The sequence below is a fragment of the Eschscholzia californica genome, unplaced genomic scaffold (assembly GCF_041429995.1).
Source record: "Eschscholzia californica isolate CP2 unplaced genomic scaffold, dmEscCali1.0.p SCAF_6, whole genome shotgun sequence".
NCBI classification, from domain to species: domain Eukaryota; kingdom Viridiplantae; phylum Streptophyta; class Magnoliopsida; order Ranunculales; family Papaveraceae; genus Eschscholzia; species Eschscholzia californica.
This window is the reverse complement of record NW_028238483.1, coordinates 16017545-16036657: the sequence shown is the minus strand read 5'-3', so window position 1 is coordinate 16036657 and position 19113 is coordinate 16017545. Positions and strand designations below refer to the sequence as shown.

General features: G+C 39.8%; 1 long non-coding RNA gene across 2 annotated transcripts; it reads left to right on the top strand.

Annotated features, from left to right (window-relative positions):
• The first annotated feature begins 15873 nt into the window (after positions 1–15873).
• Positions 15874–18888, top strand: LOC147531998 (uncharacterized). Of its 2 annotated transcripts, none has more exons than XR_015227812.1 (4): positions 15874–17145; positions 17359–17434; positions 17636–17680; positions 18464–18888. It is a non-coding gene; the product is annotated as an uncharacterized LOC147531998 (long non-coding RNA). The 2 variants fall into 2 exon arrangements; XR_015227813.1 differs by having other exon boundaries at positions 17636–17703.
• The last annotated feature ends 225 nt before the right edge of the window (positions 18889–19113 follow it).

Below are 19113 nucleotides of genomic sequence, written 5' to 3'. Positions count from 1 at the left end.
TTACAATGCTCCAAGCACCCCTTGGTCGCCCTCAACCGAGCCTGCCGGATACCGAGTCAACCTCAACTCCGGAGACCTCGCCACGTACCCATTTGACGAAGTCCCTCTAGAACCCCACGTCGCCTTAAGTACCATTAGGCGATCTCAGACTACGAAGTGCCTAAAGTTGAGGCGGCGTAATCGTACGATCGAGTTACTCCAGGTGACAGATCGACTGCCAAGAACGAGTCTCCCTTAGGGTTTGAGGTCACCCTCGACCCCAATTATCTCGGATCTAACAGACTCCACAAGTCCATCAGTCGCCTATAAATAGAAGGAGACTCAGACTCCAAAGACACGAATACCGACTAGAAAACTACAGAACATTCTTCTCTCTCTCTCTCTCTCACATTCAGTACCTTCTGATCAGTGCTCTAGACGACGATAATCGACCTTCGAATTCCAGAAGACTTGAAGGGTAATCTTCTAGGGGATCACTCTAGACGACGATATTACATCTTCAAGCTCCATCACCCTCGAAGTCCTTCTGAAGTCCTTTCGAGACGACCTCTCGACCTGCTCCAGGAGATCAATCCGACCAACTATCCCGTAGAGTCGAAGCTCCGGCCACCCTCCGACGATACAACACGGTGACGCCCTCAGCATTCAATCGTTTAAATACTTATCTTTTATAGTTTGCTGACTTGACCGTCGGAGTGCCCTTGGCAAGACACCATCCCGGTGTCCCCAAGACTTCACGGTTTTACTTGTTTTTGTCTGTCTACAGGTCCAACCGGAACTTCGTCCATCTCGAGGTCTAAATCCCAAGTTGTCGGTGGCCCACCAATCGACGATCTATTAATTGTGTGATTTTCTACCGTCCACAGTTTGGCGCCCACCGTGGGGCCCCTTCAACTAACATCTCAAACGACCTCATCAATGGAAGAAGGAATGGTAGCCTCACCAAACGATGTCTCGACCCAGATCGCCGAACTCACTGCTCAGATGAAAGAAAATGCCCAAAAATTTAAGGCCTTGGAGGAGGAGAATGCTCTGGTTCGAGCAGAAAATCAACTACTTCAAGAAAAAGTTACTGAACTCGCCATGGTGTATCCAACAGGACCTAGGTTTCGAACTCCAGTCAACCCGATGCAATCCTTGGTGACCCCTGAAGCAGGAAACTCCTCTAGCCAACCAACCGTCCAGTCTGGCACCATTGGCGTCTCGATTTCGAATCCAGTGACTAATACTACGACTCCGACAACGACGTTATTACCATCTTTCCAAAGCTCAGCTCAAACCAATCAACAATCGCAGTCGATGACTGCCCCTCTTTTCTCATCCTCTCTTACTCCTCCTACTTTACTACCTACTAGTGTACCCTTTAGTCTGTTGACTGATGGTCTGAACTCTGGCTTTGCAGGAACCCCCTTGGAGCAGGCGATGGCTAAAAAATTGGCGGAGATGGAGGCTCTGATCACTCGCATTCCAGGAGTCCCAACCCCCCTTAAAAAGAGTCTACCACAGAGTTATGCAGACTCCCCTTTCGTTGACGCTATCGCCTTAGTGGAGATGCCGAAGAAGTTTTCATTCCCAAGTATGAGAATGTATGATGGCACCTCAGATCCAGACGACCATATTGCATCCTACAAGCAAAGGATGTTCACTGCAGCCATACCCAGGGACCTTAGAGAGGCTTGAATGTGCAAAAGCTTCGGGTCGAGCCTCATTGGTCCAGCTCTCCAGTGGTACACCAACCTGCCGAACAACTTTATCGCCTCATTTGCCCAGTTGACAGACACGTTCGTTGAACAGTTCGCGAGTAGTAAGAAGTTAGAGAAGCTCTCTGGAGACCTTTACCGACTTAGCCAGAGGCGAGGTGAACCATGATGGGTCATGAAAATGTCCCATCTGAGTCGTTTAATTTAGCCAAGTTAGTTCGTATCGAGCCTTTATTATAATAAAATGGTTGGTTTTCTTGATTAGGTGCGTTTTGCGGAGTTAGGTGTGAAAATGGTTAAAAATGAGAAAAAGATACACGGAGGGTATTTTGGTCATTTGGAGTCGAGGACAGTCTGGTAATTTGGTCAAGGTCAGTGCGTGGTTGAAAAGTAGAGGTCGAGACGAGCCCGTAGGAGAAAATGGAAGTCAAATCGGAGTCCGGATGAGTGAAATATGCAAAGTCAAAGATGGGTCAAATGCTGTTGACCAGTAGGGACACACTCGGTAGACATTCGGGCGTGCGGGATTCTGCGGGACACGTGGCGCGCTCTAGGGACCGATGTATCCAATTCCTGTGTTTTCGCTGGACATCGAAATGGCCCTTATAAGCCTGATTCAGTGTGACGCGCTGTAACTTGCTTCGGTAGCCCCGTCTCCATGTTTTAATCTTGGCCGCTACCTACCTCGTTGTCAAGATCCGACGGCTCCTGTGCATCCCGTCCTTTATTGTTTATTCCGTGTACCCGTAGCAGCATAGCTGCCGTGCTCCCGGACACGTGGCCTCCTCTTACCCATCCAGATCCGTGCTCGGCTTAATCCGACGGGTACCAGCTGCTGCCGCACCTCATTGCATTAGCCGCGGTACACCTTATCAGTCGAATCCTTACCAGCAAACCCTAGCCGCCGGGTCACTTGTGTAATTTAGGGTTTTTTGCAATTTAACCCTCATAAATTCCAAAAGTAGCCCTCCAATTTACCCTTTTTACCATTTTAACCATACCCAACCCTAACCCTATATAAAAAAACTCTTGAACCTCCATTAAACCTAGACTTGCAAACCCTCTCAATCCTCTCTTAGCTTTCCTCTCCCTTCTTAGCCCCTTTTTCCTCCTTCTTGTAGTTGTAAAACCCTAAGCCTTCCTCTCCCTTCTTAGCCTCTCTTAGCCTCCTTTTCTCTCTACCTCTTCTCAACTAAAAACCCTAGCCACCATTCTTTTCTTCTACTTTCTCTACCACCTTCATCTTTTCTCTACTTTTTCTTTCTACTCTAATTTCTTCTTCTAACCTTCTAATTTCTCCATACCTTCTTCTCTAAATTTCTTCTTCTTCTATCTCTCTTCTAAATTTCTCTTCTTTTATCTTCTAATAAGCTATTATTTGGAGATTTGGGTAATATTCTTGAGACACTTGGAGCTTAAATTGGACATCAAAATGGAGATACATGGGAATATGGATTGTGAACATTCTTGGTGATTTCTTTCCATTAATCTTTTGTAATTCCATTTATTTTATGAATTCGATGAATATTATTTTAGATTCCATGAGTAGCTAAATTTTGTATCTAGGGTGTAGAGGAAACCCATATTTGGGCTTATTTTGAGATATGTTATAAATCAATGAATCCTTATTTTGAGTTTCAATGCCTATTGATTGTCATTTCATGTTGATTCTATAACCTTATTATCATTCATGTATTATAATTAGATAATTCATGCTTTTATTGATTTATTAGATGAGATATGCCTTTTAGATCTTGAATGATAGTGTAGGAAATTAGTTTTATATGATAGTCAATCATACATTCTTGATTTTGAATTGTGTTATTAAAGAATATATTCCGAAATCTAAATAGTTTATTATGTTAGATTTTGAGTTATACATGAGAAAAGGGATTTGTTAATTAATGCATGTTTTAAGTAGTCCATTTATGTGGTGAAATCGAAAACCCTAGATTCTTCTTCTCACCTTGATTTCATTCTTATTAGTCTATTAGTATTGCTTTCTTTTTTTTATAGTAGTTTCCAAATCAAATCAAAAGTTTGAAAGGGGGTTTAATTCGAGATTTAGATAAAATAGCTTGTCCTTTGGAACGAAACTCGACTTATTAGAAATACTATAACTTGACCCCTACACTTGGGGAAAGACCCTATTTTAGGGCCTATCAAGTTTTTGGCGCCGCTGCCGGGGACTAAGCTTGAATTTGTCTTATCTTATTTCTATATTTGGAAAGTTTTATTTTTGGTAAGTTTTTATTTTTGGACACTTTGACTTGCTTTTCCATTTTTGGTGTGTAGAACGCTAAGGAGCAAAGGAAGAGGCGCAACAAGGAGAGGAGCTCAAGAAGGAAAATTTACATTTTATTTTTAGTATTTTTTTTATTATTTTTGGTGAGAGAGAGACTTTTAGACTTTCTAGTTTTTATTTTTGGTTTAAACGTTTTGACCCTAAATTAGAGGGCTTGTTAATTGTAACCGAAAACCAAAACGAAGCCTCGGGTTCGAACACTCACGGGAGAGTGGCCCGAGTCGTCTGCAAGGGTCATCGCCCGTCTTGAACGGGAGGTAACTTCTCTAATCACCCACGAAGCCCCTGTCAGTGGGTAATTGCGTGTTTTGTGTGCCTAATTGCTTTGATCGAATTGTTTAGTATAAGCATTCTAGTAAGGGCAATAACCCAATTGAAAGATAGGAGACGGATTTCATCACCGTTCTCTTGCCCAAATAGGTAACAACATTCACGATCCTAAACCTCACCTAAAAACTAAAATCTGATTTAGACATTGGCCAAAGGGTAACGAGCTTATAGGACACTCTTGACAAATCTCGAACTTGATTAGTATTTGGAGTTTTCCCAGGAAGAGGGAACGATCCAAGAACACAATTCTTGATCGTTGTACTGTGACGGAGTAACTCCTCATAAGAATCATAGTTCAAGTTTGGTAAGAAGTAGAAGCTGTCTAGATCAATTTTTAGGTGAAAAAGACTACCCAGTCGTCTAGATTGTGTCTAGGTTGCTTGGTTGAGTCAGCTTGCTTGTGTGTGTGTTTTCCTTAGGATCTTCGTAGTTTCGTTACTCTTTAAAAAAAAAAAAAAAAAAAAAAAAAAAAAAAACAAAAAAATGGAAGGATTCTTCTATGAGGACGAATTGGATGAGAGACGGAAGGAACAATCATTGTTAAGAACACAAGAGATACTTTTACGGAGCATGTCTAGACTTGAGGCGACTAACGCTACTCTAGATAATTTTGACCAGTCCCGTAATGATGGTCATAACGTCGATAACTATTGGAATCATCATCAACCTCAACAAGGTTGTGTCCCTCAGTTACAAAATACCAATAATTATCAACGTTTTAACTATCAAAATTATTTTGAAAATCCGAAGGATAATGTCTATGGTGATAATTATAGGGAGTATTGTCAACCTCAAGGAGGTTATGAGTCACACTATGCACATGTCAATAGTTCATCCTACAGTCAATATTATGAAGAGTTTTATGATCCAAACATGTCCCAACCATCTCAATGGGATAACATTCAAACTAATGACTCTTCATCATCTTCATTAGACAAACTTTATAGTCTTCTTGTCAGGACTAATATAGAGCTTGAGCAGAAAGGTCGGGAGCTACGAGCTGAAAGATTAGCTTTAAGTGAAAGAATTAGTGAAAATCTAGAATTGTCCCTCAATAAAAAACCCAACATCATAGATGATGAGTCCTTTGATAATATGGAGTGCAATACACAATATCATGAGTCTTATGATGATGAGGATGGTAGTATAAATGAGGCGAATACTTTGTTTGATCCTACTCCATGTTTAGTTCCTGACCATAGTATTTTGCCAACCATAGAGTCGCCGCTATCATCATATGAGTCCATTGCTGAGGAAACTCTTGAACCACCTTCAGAGAAACCAAAAGCTGAGTATGTTTTGTCTCCCGAGTCTAAACCTTCTACTCATCTTAATGATAATCTTTTGGATCAAACTAGATGTCTTACTAAAGATGAAGCTGATGAACTTTGGCTAGTTGAAATGTCCAAAGAGAGTGATGACTCACTCGACTTAGGTGAAGTTCTAAACACTAATGAGATCATAATGAAAGATAGTTTGTCTGAGTCTTTACCGAAGGAGATTAGACCCAACTTGGAGGTAATTTCAATACAACAAGCCAATGAGGCTATTTTAGAACCTTCGGGTTTGAGTGTTGATCTAAGTGAGTCAAACCTCTTTAATAGTCATGCACCATGTCCCTCGGAAGTTCAAGTAACCTCGTGTCAATCACTTGTGTATTCTTCCACAGTCTCTCAATCAATTTGTCATGTTTATGAGGATCCATTTTATCCAATGTCTTTCAACTTTAGTTTATCGTCAAACTTAATGATTGTTGCTTCATCTAAGTTTGGGGATAAATCATTCACATTGGAACTCTCACTTAAACTGCCATATCATTCCATGGACGTGAGACTGAACCTTCCTGGATACTTCATCTTTTGGGTTGACCCTCAAATCTTCCGATTACTAGTTTATGGGGAGTCATCAACCCTTATTCCAGTAGGTTTACAGTAACTTTTCTTTCCTTTTTCTTTCATCATCGTCTGGCTGAAGACGATAAACTTAGCGCTTCTTGGGAGGCAACCCATGCTTCTGATATAGGACAGTGGAGTATGGTAATATCTTCCCTCTCATCTTTTTATTTTTGGCATAGTCTTCAGAACATTGAGGACAATGTTCGGTTTAAGTTTGGGGATAGGGAAGTACTTTTGCTAAGTCCTTCATTTCGAAAATTCAAGAGGGTTCAAAATTTTTCAATTTTGGACCGAAAATGTGAGTCTAATAGTTGTTTTTGGCTTGTTAATAGTTATAGAGTTGAGTTGATCGTACTATCCGGTTGTTAAAGGTTTCTTCATGAATGTCGAGTCTTGAGGTCGTCTGTGTGCTAGCCATGTGAGTATTATGAAAGTGAAGGGTTGACGGTTCTGAGTGAACTAGATTAATCATTAGTGGAGACTTAACCCTTGTGAGATTTCTGAGCCTTTCTATTACCTTTGAGTGTACTCTTCTGCGCTGATTCCGAGTAGAGTGAAGAGCTACTCAACCTCGCAACTTTGTTAAAAGAGCTCATTTGATCTCGTGTGCTTAACTTCCATAGCCACTAGGAGTGACATCAGGATAGCGAATAAACCTTACTCTTGTAGTCCATGAAACCCGATAATAGTGTCAACTTTAGGAAGACGGATACTCCACCATCCATTCATCATATGACTCCCGAGAATGAAGGCATGAAAAGTAAAGGAAGAACAATGTGAAAGCAAAGTGTGAAAGAAGGAAAAGTTGAGTGTTGAGAATACTAGTGTTGGTATTGCATTGTTTGTATTGTTTATAGTTGAGTTTCAAAAAAAAATAAAATAAATAATCTCTCTGAAAAACAGAAAGTGTGTCTAAAAGTTCATGTGAACTTTAGTTTGTTATGTAAAATAAGTGTTCGAAGCAAAAAGCCAAGTATGGAAGTTGCTTGGAGTTCTCTAGCATTGAAGGCGTCGACATTCTCGGGACCTCATCACCATCCATCTCATCACTTGTATCCGTTGACCTTTAGGAAGCATTATTATAAGGTAGAGTGGGTGAGAAGGGTAAGTGAGCTTCCCCATTCCATTTAGTGGTTATATTCCTTTTCGTAGATTATTCGTTCTAAAATATTGTCCTCACCCCTTTTTATGTGTTGAGTCTATAGTCGTGATCACACTCGCACATACGAGCGAACCATTTCTGAGTGATTCATCTTTTAGAGCGTATGTCTGTGAGGCCAAAGTCGAGGCGAAATGTATTAAGATAGGGATCAAGGCTCTGTGTGTTCGGAACTGAAGTGATTCTCATTGTGGCTAGTCATGTACACTTTGAGTCTAGATTACTAGTGAAGAGATCTTTAGCATCTATATAGTGTTGTTAACTTTGACTGGTTCCTATTAGCTTGCTAAAATTTTCTAGGAGATAAACATTTTTAGTCCGTCTTAGTTGACTTTGAGTGTTTTTGAACCCTATTGTATTTTTGAAATGTTTTTGAATTTTGTGGGTATATTCTCTGGAAACCCTCACGAGACAAAACTCGTCCACTAGGGCGACCTAGGGGTTCAACGGCTTGTTGCATACGCTAAATGCAACCGGGATTCCTCCGAAAGTGAGTTAGGTTTTTCTTTTATTTTGTTTTGCTCGAGGACTAGCAAAATCTAAGTTTGGGGATGTTTGATGGGTCATGAAAATATCCCATCTGAGTCGTTTAATTTAGCCAAGTTAGTTCGTATCGAGCCTTTATTATAATAAAATGGTTGGTTTTCTTGATTAGGTGCGTTTTGCGGAGTTAGGTGTGAAAATGGTTAAAAATGAGAAAAAGATACACGGAGGGTATTTTGGTCATTTGGAGTCAAGGACAGTCTAGTAATTTGGCCAAGGTCAGTACGTTGTTGAAAAGTAGAGGTCGAGACGAGCCCGTAGGACAAAACGGAAGTCAAATCGGAGTCCGGATGAGTGAAATATGCAAAGTCAAAGATGGGTCAAATGCTGTTGACCAGTAGGGACACACTCGGTAGACATTCGGGCGTGCGGGATTCTGCGGGACACGTGGCGCGCTCTAGGGACCGGTGTATCCAATTCCCGTGTTTTCGCTGGACATCGAAATGGCCCTTATAAGCCTGATTCAGTGTGACGCGCTGTAACTTGCTTCGGTAGCCCCGTCTCCACGTTTTAATCTTGGCTGCTACCTACCGCGTTGTCAAGATCCGACGGCTCCTGTGCATCCCGTCCTTTATTGTTTATTCCGTGTACCCGTAGCAGCATAGCTGCCGTGCTCCCGGACACGTGGCCTCCTCTTACCCATCCAGATCCGTGCTCGGCTTAATCCGACGGGTACCAGCTGCTGCCGCACCTCATTGCATTAGCCGCGGTGCACCTTATCAGCCGAATCCTTACCAGCAAACCCTAGCCGCCGGGTCACTTGTGTAATTTAGGGTTTTTTGCAATTTAACCCTCATAAATTCCAAAAGTAGCCCTCCAATTTACCCTTTTTACCATTTTAACCATACCAAACCCTAACCCTATATAAAAAAACTCTTGAACTTCCATTAAACCTAGACTTGCAAACCCTCTCAATCCTCTCTTAGCCTTCCTCTCCCTTCTTAGCCCCTCTTTCCTTCTTCTTGTAGTTGTAAAACCCTAAGCCTTCCTCTCCCTTCTTAGCCTCTTTTAGCCTCCTTTTCTCTCTACCTCTTCTCAACTAAAAACCCTAGCCACCATTCTTTTCTTCTACTTTCTCTACCACCTTCATCTTTTCTCTACTTTTTCTTTCTACTCTAATTTCTTCTTCTAACCTTCTAATTTCTCCATACCTTCTTCTCTAAATCTCTTCTTCTTCTATCTCTCTTCTAAATTTCTCTTCTTTTATCTTCTAATAAGCTATTATTTGGAGATTTGGGTAATATTCTTGAGACACTTGGAGCTTAAATTGGACATCAAAATGGAGATACATGGGAATATGGATTGTGAACATTCTTGGTGATTTCTTTTCATTAATCTTTTGTAATTCCATTTATTTTATGAATTCCATGAATATTATTTTAGATTCCATGAGTAGCTAAATTTTGTATCTAGGGTGTAGAGGAAACCCATATTTGGGCTTATTTTGAGATATGTTATAAATCAATGAATCCTTATTTTGAGTTTTAATGCCTATTGATTGTCATTTCATGTTGATTCTATAACCTTATTATCATTCATGTATTATAATTAGATATTTCATGCTTTTATTGATTTATTAGATGAGATATGTCTTTTAGATCTTAAATGATAGTGTAGGAAATTAGTTTTATATGATAGTCAATTATACATTCTTGATTTTGAATTGTGTTATTAAAGAATATATTCCGAAATCTAAATAGTTTATTATGTTAGATTTTGAGTTATACATGAGAAAAGGGATTTGTTAATTAATGCATGTTTTAAGTAGTCCATTTATGTGGTGAAATCGAAAACCCTAGATTCTTCTTCTCACCTTGATTTCATTCTTATTAGTCTATTAGTATTGCTTTCTTTTTTTATAGTAGTTTCCAAATCAAATCAAAAGTTTGAAAGGGGGTTTAATTCGAGATTTATATAAAATAGCTTGTCCTTTGGAACGAAACTCGACTTATTAGAAATACTATAACTTGACCCCTACACTTGGGGAAAGACCCTATTTTAGGGCCTATCAAACCACTTAGAGATTATGGAGGGAGGTTCAACAAAGAGAAAGTCTCGATCCCCTATTTCAACCAAGAGACGGTAGTGGATGCATTTCGAAAAGGGTTACTTCCAGACAGTGAACTCTACAAAGAACTCACCAAGTTCAACTGCACCACCATGGAGGATGTCCTAGCTCGAGTTTGGGTAGCAATTCGTTGGGAAGAAGACAAGTACCATCAAAATAGACACTACCCTAGCGACGAGCGTTCTCCAGAACGTCGTTTGAGACGAATAGATCGTAGGTCAGATGGCGGACACTTAGAGCCCTACACTACCTCAAGGCGACCTCAAGCCCGAGACGACAGAAAACCACTTGATCCACCAGGTCTAACTGCCGAACAGACCAGTTCGCATCAGAGTTCCAGACTACAACATGAACATCGAACCATCTGAGTAGTAGGGCAAGGTGGACAAACTACAAGTCAAAGATGGACTCAACATTAATAAGAGTTGGAATGCAGCACATCTAAAGTTGTACCATTTCTAAACTCTAAACTGTTTTTATTACATTTTATCTGGAATAAACTTACTGACTTAAGCATCAGAGAGTCGGTGGCTACGCCACCGACCAACCCTCTAGCTCGATTTTTTGCAGGTTAGAGCATCTTACCCAGACAACAAACGTCTCGCCAGAGGTGTATCTCTAACCTTCTAAATTCTACCTCAAAAGTTTACACTGTCTTAAAAACTCTACTGAGTAACTTTTGTACTGGAGGGTCGATGGTTCCACCATCAACCTCCCCTCTTACCCAATCGCAGAGCGACTAAACACGACCGGGGGACAAACATGACTGGAAAACAACACCTCCATCATCCACCAACTTTAGTCGACTCTAGAGACAACAGTCTGGAAAAGTTGATTCAACTTCTAGGCTAAAGGGCACGAAACATTCTACACCTACAATCTGGGGCAAAAAACATCAAATAGCCCCTTGGGAGCACGACCTAGCTGGAACCAGACCTGAATCTTGCACTATCCTGGACTCCACACAAGGTTAATCGATATTCATCTCGACTCCCATACTGATAACAGGAAGTATTGAATGTCTTCACCCATTATTTCTATCATTCTTTGTTGATAGAAAATCACTAATTTGTGCGCCGGAGGGCTGGTGGTGTTGCCGTCGACCTTCGCTTTTGTGTGTGCAGCTCGGTCAAAGCTCGTGGACAAACAGGAGAAACACAACCTTCACCCATCCACCGAAGCTAGCCAGCAAATAATCAACCTAAGTCCAGAAAATAATGTTCTGCACTTAGGCTGGGGGGACAAATGGTGCCTAAAATGCGAGCTCGAATTCCCTCAAAGCTAAATGGAGACTAGAGCTATCAACCTTAAAACTTCAGACGAAGAACATAAGACTTCAACGAAAAGCAAAAAATTTCTAGAAGCTTACTGTCGCTTCGACGAAGCAGCAAGGTTCACGCTCGAGCTCCAACTGGCCTAACAGGGGACAAATAATACCATGAAATGCAAGCTTAAACTTCCAACATAGCCACACAGAAGACTAAAGCTATCGACCTCATACTTCAGATGAAGAACATAAGACTTCGACGAAAAAACAAAAATTCTAAGAAGCTTACTGTCGCTTCAAACGAAGCAACGAAGTTCACGCTCGAACTTCAACCGGCTTAAAAGGGAGCACTACAATACTACATACCTTTTTGTACCCCCCACATGATCCACACAAGGCGCCATTAATCTCCCTTCCTCTAATTCTCTTTCTACACATTGTAGCGGGTAGAGACGTCTCCGAGACTCCACCCGGCCTAAGGAAGGTTCGAGATAGATACATCCTTGGGAATATAAATACCTCGGGTGTTACCGAAAGAGAAGGAAAGCTCGAGACCTCAAAGTCATCAAAATAACACAACGGCTTCGAGATCTCACTCTCTTCTTGAAAGAATTCACCCTCGAGCTCTACATGGCAGAATGACGCCTTAAGGCTCTCGACTCTGACTCCAACTACAAAGTCTCAAAAGTCTACAATTCTAGATGAACGCATTCAAAAATGCTAGCCCTTGGGCCAACTCAGTAGACGACAGAACAACCCCGAAGGTCAAGCTCGAGAAGAGCTTCCTCAAAATTCTCGCCACTAAGCTCGAGATAACAAACCTCAAGTCTGAATTACTTTGTGATACTTCTTACTCAACTCATTCTTGCTTGTTTGCAATATTCCTTATAAGTACTTTTTTTATTGTGTAACTTAACTCATAAAATTCATTGAAGATATCATCGCCCTTGCAAATATCCTGATGTTCAATACTACAGTTCTACTGATAAAAACCAAGTAAAGGAAAGTTAGAACAACAACAAGACATCGCATAAAAGCCCCATGGGCGTCTAAAGTCGCATACGCATCAAAGACGTTCAATACATGTCTAGAAGATGAAACAACATAGGCCATTTTCCACACTCTCTAGAGTGTTCACTCTCCTGCTACATCTCATTATGTACGAAGTCCTTTCTCATTCTCCATCGTCTTGTCTCGAACACACGATCTAGCAGAGTTCTCCATCTCAACGAGGTCTACCTCACATGTGTTATGCTCTGCCTTGAACCCTTCATAAGCGACCTTCAACTCGTCGAGTAGCTCGCCATCGACTGAATGATTTACTCATAATAGTCAGAGGGGACCTTCTTAGCATGGAATTTTTTAGATACTATCCACACCAAACAAAGAGGTATGTCGATCACCCGGCTAAATATGTTTAATAGGTATTTGCGAAGTCTAAAGCTTGATAAGTATTTCCATATTACTCAAATAGGTCAAGCCGACACTAAGTCCATCTAGAGTATGTTTTATCTTTTTAGGGAAACTAAAATCCCGCTAACATAAAGCGTGTGGTCGGCTGAAGTCCAACATATAGTTGAACATCTAAAGCTACCAAAACTCTCCCATTTGACTGAGTCCATCATTAAACCATCTGGACTGCTCTAGGCAACTCCAAGGCCAAAATTTCATGAACTTCAAAACACATTGATTTTTATAAATATATTACCGACAAATATATATATATACACACATATGTATGTTTATATATATGTACACCTTTATATGTATACAATACATAATAAAAAAATAAAATAAACAGAAACAATGTCCCGACCCCTCCTCTAGACTACTCTTAGGCGGTCTAGAGGAACTCATCTCCAAACCTGCCTAAGGCAGTTTGGAGGAATTGCCTCCAAACTGCCCATATGGCAGTTTGGAGGGAATTGCCTCCAAACTGCTAATGGGCAGTTTGGAGAAATTCTCTCCAAACCGCTCTTAAGCAGTTTGGAGGGAATTTCCCTCCAAACTGCCGATGGGTAGTTTACATAAAAAAAAAAAAAATCTATTGTCAACCTCTAAACTGCCATGAAGCAGTCTAGAGGAGTCCCCCAGGCTACCCACGGTAGTTTGGGGGAAATCCTTCCCCAAACTACTTAACGATAGTTTGGGGGAAATCCTCCCCCAAACTACCTTAAGTAGTTTGGAAGAAACCTCCACCACCCACTAACCGTGGGCAATTTTGGAGGTTCCCCCAAACTACCTTTCGGTAGTTTGGGCAAGATCCGTCCGACTAATTTCGCGTATTTTTTTAATGGATCTGTGAATGTTGGCGTATTTTTAATTTCTATAAGATCAAAGACCAATTTCGACACCAAGTCGTATTTCACTCGAAGTGGTCAGACAATCAATATGTTCGACGAGGGAACATATTTCGGACACGTCATACAATTTTCAAGAATACCGAAACTTCCCCGATCGAACGCTAAACACCGACACCTCCTCGGAAATACGAAATCTACTCTCTAAGCGAGCAAATCACTAACTTAGAGAGTGGGGGACAAACTGTAGTGGCCAAAAATCGTCTTAGGCCCACTTTGGCTAAACGCCGCCTAGGCCCAGTATTCTTTGCACTTGGGACCAACTTGCCTACTAGTTGGACACTCTCCAACGTGTTACTCGACCCACTAGAGGTCCAACTGGCTCTGAGCCCTTGCGAACGTCCATCTAGACGAACAATAACCCATCAAAAGTTACAATGCTCCAAGCACCCCTTGGTCGCCCTCAACCGAGCCTGCCGGATACCGAGTCAACCTCAACTCCGGAGACCTCACTACGTACCCATTTGACGAAGTCCCTCTAGAACCCCACGTCGCCTTAAGTACCGTTAGGCGATCTCAGACTAAGAAGTGCCTAAAGTTGAGGCGGCGTAATCGTACGATCAAGTTACTCCAGGTGACAGATCGACTGCCAAGAACGAGTCTCCCTTAGGGTTTGAGGTCACCCTCGACCCCAATTATCTCGGATCTAACAGACTCCACGAGTCCATCAGTCGCCTATAAATAGAAGGAGACTCAGACTCCAAAGACATCGAATACCGACTAGAAAACTACAGAACATTCTTCTCTCTCTCTCTCTCTCTCTCACATTCAGTACCTTCTGATCAGTGCTCTAGACGACGATAATCGACCTTCGAATTCCAGAAGACTTGAAGGGTAATCTTCTAGGGGATCACTCTAGACGACGATATTACATCTTCAAGCTCCATCACCCTCGAAGTCCTTCTGAAGTCCTTTCGAGACGACCTCTCGACCTGCTCCAGGAGATCAATCCGACCAACTATCCCGTAGAGTCGAAGCTCCGGCCACTCTACGAGTCTAGCCACCCTCCGACGATACAACACGGTGACACCCTCAACATTCAATCGTTTAAATACTTATCTTTTATAGTTTGCTGACTTGACCGTCGGAGTGCCCTTGGCAAGACACCATCCCGGTGTCCCCAAGACTTCACGGTTTTACTTGTTTTTGTCTGTCTACAGGTCCAACCGGAACTTCGTCCATCTCGAGGTCTAAAGCCCAAGTTGTCGGTGGCCCACCAATCGACGATCTATTAATTGTGTGATTTTCTACCATCCACAGTGGCCGGAGAAGGAAAAAAACGAGAAGTAAGTGACAAAAGATAGGAAGGCAACCGTCGGCCGATGATCGGTCGGCCTTCGACAACCGTGAAGAAGTGACAAAAGATAGGGAGGGAAATAATTCTGTATATAAGGGTAGAGTATGAAAAGAAAAGATAATTCAACAGTTAAAGTTAACTGATGGAAAGATCAAAAGGGGGTCAAGATGTAAGTTGATCATCTTTAAGGTCCCATTTTAACGAGTTGGTCATCTTTAGGGGGTCAAAATGGAATTATCCATTTTTTAATTAGAAGACTAATCTTTTCTATAGCACTTTTTTTTTTTTTTTTTGTTGAGAATTCTATAGCACTTAGGTTTTGAGACTAAATTGAATTACTTATGGAAAATAATACCCATAAAGTAACATCTGTTAGTTAAAGGGTTAACATGAAATTACTTAGTAATATGAGAGGGTTATTGACGCTCCTGTTTAGTGGGAAAAAATAGTCTCTAAACCAAAAGGAATTTTAAAGTCGCCTTCTCCAAGTGTTACTGACCCTCCTTTTATTCTCATTATCATTCTTAAAATAGTCTCAAGAGGTTGCCAATAACACTTTACAAAAGACAACTTTAAAATAAAAAAAAACTTTAATAATTTTTTGTACTATATGAAATTTGTTAAAGAAACGAAGAAAATTCCTGAAGAATAAGAAGAAATGGTGAAAAAATAAAGAGTAATGAACATAAAAAGAAAAGAGAGAAATGAGGTATGATCTAATGATTTAATATTGGATTCTAATAAGTTTAGTTCCAATAGGATGAATCATTGATCCGATTTTTCGAAAATCAACATTTATTTCATGATGTACAAGAAGAAGGGCAGTCACAAATGTAGGGCATTAAATCATATATTTATAGTTTTATAGTTGAGAAGAAGAGAGCGATCCCCGAATGCGAATGGAGAGAAAGTAGAGAGAAAAAGGTGAGAGTACGAGAGAGAGGGCCACTGGGAGCGCCTCTTGCAGAACCTTAAGGGGCGCGCATAGAGAAAGGGCGCGAATAGCAATGTTTAGAACCCTTTAAAGCCGCAGTAAGTGGTCAGACATGACGTCTTCAAAGACTGAAATATGGCCATTTTGGTAAATTCGTAGGTATCTGTACTTGTACTTTCTCCAAAACCTAATCTACGGGCTACTAGATCTAAACTGAATATCATCCTTTGGTTTTCATGATGGTTTTTTCCCCTACCACCCTCAACACATCTCTTCAATAGACAGGGAGGGGGGCTATCTCTTCCACATCTCTTCAATAGACAGGGAGGGGGGCTATCTCTTCTTCTTTTTTTTTTGTTAAGGAGGGGCTATCTCTTCAAGTTTTGATTTTTATTTTTCTTAACAAGTATTGATCTTGATTTCTTGTTAACAAGTTTTGATTTTTAATTATTCTTAACAAGTTTTGATTTTTCTGTCTTCTTAACAAGTTTTGATCTTTCTTCTTCTTCACAAGTTTTGATTTTTTTTCCTCAATGATCTAATTTTTGTTTATCTTAGATCTAGAGCATATGGTTAGTTTTTGTAGTCCTGTATTATTAGATCTGCCTATTCTCTTTAGATGGTTAAAGTTTTGACTTTTATCTCTTCACAAGTTTTGATTTTTCTCTCTTCTTAACAAGTTTTGATTTTTCTTATTCCTTCACAAGTTTTGATTTTTCTTTCTTCCTAACAAAGTCTTAATTTTTCTTTCTTCTTCACAAGTTTTGATTTTTCTGTCTTCTTAACAAGTTTTGATTTTTCTTATTCCTTCACAAGTTTTGATTTTTCTCTCTTCTTAACAAAGTCTTAATCTTTCTTTCTTCTTCACAAGTTTTGATTTTTCTGTCTTCTTAACAAGTTTTGATTTTTCTTATTCCTTAACAAGTTTTGATTTTTCTTTCTTCTTAACAAAGTCTTAATTTTTTTTCTTCTTAACAAAGTTTGATTTTTCTTAGGTCTTAGATCTGGAGCATATGGTAAAAGTTATGATTTTTATTCTTCTATTTGCTTCTCTGGTTTCTTTAGATTATTATTTCTTCATAGACTAGATTTTTTAGTCCTGTATTAGTAGATCTGCATATTCTCTTTAGATGGTTAAAGTTGTAATAGAAGAGAATTTTTTCTTTCAAAGAAAATTTTGATATATTTTCTCCTAATCTGAATATATCTTCGATTTTTTTTTTTCAGGATTCTTTCGCCTACCCTCAATACCTCTTCTATCTGTGTATCTACTTCCATCCATGAAAGGTTTGATTTTTATTTCTCTTCTCTGAGAACAGAACAGTTTTTTCTTAAAATAACTTTCTTTATTTCTTCTAATATCTATTGGTTTTGTATATTTGTTCTTCCACCTCCCCCTATCTACTTCCATCCATGAAAGGTTTTTATTTAACATGTCTTGATTTCTTCTAATATGTCTATTGGTTCTTCTGTAGCTAAATTACTTTTCTCTTATTGTAGATCTGGAGTAGATTGATCATGTTCCAGTCATGGTGAAACAAATTCTCTCCTCAATTTAACCTCAAGAGTAATATAGGTGTGGTCTTTGTTTTTCTTCTTCTTGCTTCTCTTTTCTAGATGGTTCCCTATTTTTTCTTACAAAGAGAATTTTCTTTATGTAGATCAGGAGTAAAATATGAGGCTTATATATTTAATTTATTTTCTTCTTTAGGTGTGTTACTCAGTTTTGTCTGAAATTATATCTTTTGCTATTAAAAAGTTCTTTTTGCTCTTGCAGGAACTTAAAGAAAAATTAGACGGAAGATTGAATTCTTGAACCCCGGTTAGTTCTATAATTTTGTATAGGTAACCCAAAGCAAAATGATGTATTTTTCTTGCATAATCTGAATATTTCTACGAAAAATGTGCTTCAATCACCATTTGAAAAATAGTATGTGCATGCTGAATCCAACAGGAGCTCTATAAGGTTTTATAAAACTAGAATAGACCAAAATGAATCATGTTTTAGTTTTGGACAAACCAACACATGCAATAACATGCAGGTTAAACTTCCGCATTTGCTTCGGCTGCTATCTCGGCTGCTATCTCGGCTGCTGCTGCAGCCCTCCTGGCAGCCTCCTTCTTTCCTGCTTTTGCAGCCTCCTTCTTTGCCACTTTGGCAGCCGCTCGCTCTGCCTGTTTTAGTGCTGCAACATGTTTTGAATGCTTTTTCGATTCCATGTGCTTGGTTGTTGATGATGCAATACTTGCATTGTAAAACCCTCCACACGAGCATTCTGTGAGCTTTTGCATTTCTGAAACCTAATAATCATGTAACTAGATTAGTAATAAAAAGAAAGAAGAAACAAATCAAACTTTTAATTATCAGATAGATCATTGAAATTGGCAAGTGGATGTGAGTCAATTGATCAGTGCTGTCACATAGACTTCTACTTATAACGTAGGGTAACTATACGAAAACCCGTTGATAAAAACTGTTGTAGGTTAATATACTCCTATATCATTAATGCTTTGGAGAGAGGAGCCTGGTATGACTTAGTAGATGGATTAACTATGAATCTTGCTTTAAATTGAAGAACCTTATAGGTTATGTTTGAATGAGCAGAGACTTCTGAGAATAATTGGCAGCCTAAATGTTGCATGTGCTGAGGTTGTCCAAAAATTGGAGATTAGTAACAAATGAGTCTGTATGACTGAAGTTTCTAACAAGGCCCTGCAGCGTTGTCCGATGTAAGACCTGCACCAACTGCATTATCTCTACAAATCCCCATCAAGAGGACTACATTATCTGTGTAGATGCCATGACATGTCAAAAGGCAAAGAACTAGTGTGTTTTTTTTGTTGAGAGACAAAGCACTAGTGTTCCGAAGTTGTTATCAAATTTCTTGGAGACCATGTTGGGCTTCCAACAGTCTCCTAAATTAGGGCTTTAACAAAAAAAGTATCGAAGTTAGGTCTGATCAATAGATGGTAGTATTATCCTTGTAAATGAATTTATCTAGAATCAATAGAAATTAAAGACATTTATCTTTTTTTTTTTTTTGTTGAAAAAAAGACATTTATCTAGAATCCATATAAGTTACACACACTATAGTCGCAATTATTCTAGTGGTTGGCTCGTGAAATTACAATAAACGGTCTTAACCAAGGGTTAGCCACTGTAATGCCATTCAAAAAGATTAGATTCTGGGAAAAATTCTTCACTGATGAAAAACAAGCCATTGTTCCTTGGAGAAACAAGCTAATGATGCTTTG